The sequence below is a fragment of the Octopus bimaculoides genome, chromosome 2, assembly GCF_001194135.2.
Source record: "Octopus bimaculoides isolate UCB-OBI-ISO-001 chromosome 2, ASM119413v2, whole genome shotgun sequence".
Classification (NCBI taxonomy): Eukaryota; Metazoa; Mollusca; class Cephalopoda; order Octopoda; family Octopodidae; genus Octopus; species Octopus bimaculoides.
The window spans coordinates 15815244-15818298 of record NC_068982.1 but is presented as its reverse complement, the minus strand read 5'-3'; the positions used below and the strand labels follow the sequence as shown (position 1 = coordinate 15818298).

The 3055-nt window shown below is 37.0% G+C and overlaps 1 protein-coding gene across 4 annotated transcripts in view; it reads right to left on the bottom strand.

Annotated features, from left to right (window-relative positions):
- Window positions 1–3055, bottom strand: part of LOC106881988 (uncharacterized) — a 450650-nt gene that overhangs the window by 34574 nt on the left and 413021 nt on the right. The gene's annotated exons all lie outside the window — the stretch shown is intronic.

The following is a 3055-nucleotide window of genomic DNA, read 5'->3' as shown; positions in this document are numbered from 1 at the left end:
ACTAAGCTTACAAAGAATAAGTTCTGGGGGTCAATTTGTTCGACTAAAGGCAGTGCTCCAGCATGGCCACAGTCAAATGACTGAAACATGTAAAAGAACAAAATAAGCGTTACATTCAACAGAGTAATCTGAATGCTAAAGGCTTAAACCAAGCATATTGATTTCAAATTTCGGCACAAGGCCAGCAATTTTGAGGGTAGGAGAGGTCAGTCGATTACATTAATCCCAGCGCTCAACTGGTACTTGTTTTATTGACCTTGAAAGGATGAAAGACAAAGTCGACCTCAGTGGGATTTGAACTCAGAACGTAAAGTCGAGAAAAACACCACCAAGCATTTTATCCAACATGGTAACAATTCTGAGAGAATGCTGCCTTATTCTAGGTCAGACTTATCGATACTAAAACGCCTTAATATATTGAAACTAGAAAAGAATTATTAAAATGTCACACATGGTCCATTTAGCTGAAACATAGACATTAAAGTATTACAGAATTATAAATTATATTCAAAGTGTTTGAAATGTGGTTGCATAAAAGATCTTTCAGAACATTATGGACAAAATACAAAAATAATAATGAAGAACTAAGAATGGCAGAAACTAAGAATATTTTATTAGTCACCAAAGAGGTAAAACTAAAAATGTTATGGACACTAAATTAGAAAAAATGGTTTATAGAGACCATTAATAGAAGGCAATAGAAGCCAAAATGGAATTTGTAAAGAGGAAGAGGAAATCCAAGAATTACATCGGGAGATTATCAAATTTGGACAGACTTGAAATACAGAGAATGTATAAGGAGAGGATAAAAAATTTGAGATAGTAATCCATGCTAGTCAGCCTGTGAAGGGTGGATGATATCTAGAGGATGATTAATGTAGAAAAAGGAATATTTCTCTGAAGGAATAAAAAAAGGATTTTTTTTTTTTTTTTTTTTTTTCCATTTGATCTGGGAGGAATAGCAGCCGAAATTACCTTAAATAAGAATATCTAAAACTATATTGGAGCGAAGTGTTGATATCGTGTTAAAAGCACCCATTCTGCTCTGTGAAAATGTTTGGCATCAGGAAGAGCATCCAGCTGTAAAAATCATGCCAAAGCAAGACTTGACCTTTGAATGTCTTTGTTGCAAACTTTGGGGACAGGTCTCAGGTCTAGAGGAATTTCATGCAATCATTTTCAGACACAGGTACAACAAAAGATTATGAGTAGAGGTCTTATTCTTCTGATTATAACCATTACAAATAATTCTTTCTACTTTAGGTACAAGGCCTGAGATATTGCATGAGATATTGTTAGTTAATTACATCAACCCAAGTGTTCAACTGGTACTTATTTCATTGACCCTGGAAGGATGAAAACCAAAGTCCGCCTTAGTGAAATTTGAACTCAGAACATAAAGACAGACGAAATGCTTGGCAGCATTTTGTGTGGCATGTTAACAATTCTGGCAATTCCCTGTCTTCACCAATACAAATAATTCTTTCTGCTATAGATACAAAGCCTGAAATTTTGAAGGAAGGGGAGAGTCAGTTACATTGACCCCAGAAGTTAACTGGTACTTATTACATTGAACCCAAAAGAGACAAATGCACAGTCAATCTTGGTAGAATTTAATCTCAGAACATAGAGACATGACATGTTACCAAACAGTTTGTCCGGCATACTCTTTTACTTGTTTCAGTCTTTGACTGTGGCCATGCTGGAGCACCACCTTTAGTCAAACAAATCAACCCCAGGACTTATTCTTTGTAAGCTTAGTACTTATTCTATCGGTCTCTATTGCTGAACTGCTAAGTTATGGGTATGTAAATACACCGGCATTGGTTGTCAAGCAATGTAGGGCAGACAAACACAGACACACATATATATACATATATATATATACGACGGGCTTCTTTCAGTTTCCATCTACCAAATCCGCTCACAAGGCTTTGGTTGGCCCGAGGCTATAGTAGCAGACACTTGCCCAATGTGCCACACAGTGGGACTGCCAGATCACTATCTTTGTTTTCATAATAAAAATAATAATAATAATAATGGTTTCATTTTATTTGCCACAAGGGCGAAGGATGAGGGGGACAATATGAAGAGAGACGTAAAGTGTGGGGGGTTTACATATAATGGAATGATAAAAAAAAAATGAAGGAAAGAAAGTATACACGGTACACACTGAAAAACAAGGGACATATTCAAGCATACAAGGGTCTTAAAAACAAAAGTGGTGGGGAGGATGAGAGAGATGTGGCCCTCCTGATACAGGAAGGCCTCTAGGGATAATCAAGGGACTCCGCTGTCTGAGATTTCCCTGAAATCTCAAGAGCAAGTGCCCACTCCAACTCACGGAATAATAATAATAATAATAATAATATTAATAGTTTCAAATTTTGCCACAAGGGTAGAAATTTTTGGGGAGGAGATAAGTCGCTTACATTGACCCCAGTGTTCAACTGGTACTTATTTTATTGACCCCCAAAAGGATGAAAGGTAAAGTCGACCTCGGCGGAATTTGAACTCATTTCGTCTGGTGCGCTTATGAGTCTGCCAGCTCACCACCTTAATAATAATAATTATTATTTCAAATCTTTGCTACAAGGGTAGCTTGCAGAAGGCAGGGATGGCTCAATTACATCGACCCAGTATTCAACTGGTATTTATTTTATAAACTCCGAAAGTATAAAAGGTAAAGTCAACCTCGGCAGAATTTGAACTCAGAACGTAGCGATGGGTGAAATGCCACTTAGCATTTTGTCTGGTGTGCTAACGATTCTGCCAGCTCGCTACCTTAATTATAATGATAATATAATTCTTTCTATTGTTGGCACAAGACCTGAAATTTTGAGGGAAGAGAATGACCGATTACATCATCCCCCAGTAGTCAACTAGTACTGATTTCGTCAACCCTAAAAGGATGAAAGGCAAAGATGACCTCAGCAGAATTTGAACTCAGAACATAAAAACCAGACGAATTGCTTTGTAGCATTTTGTCCAGTGTGCTAACGATTCTGCCAGCCTGCCACTATCACCATTACAAATAATAAATAAATAAATAAAT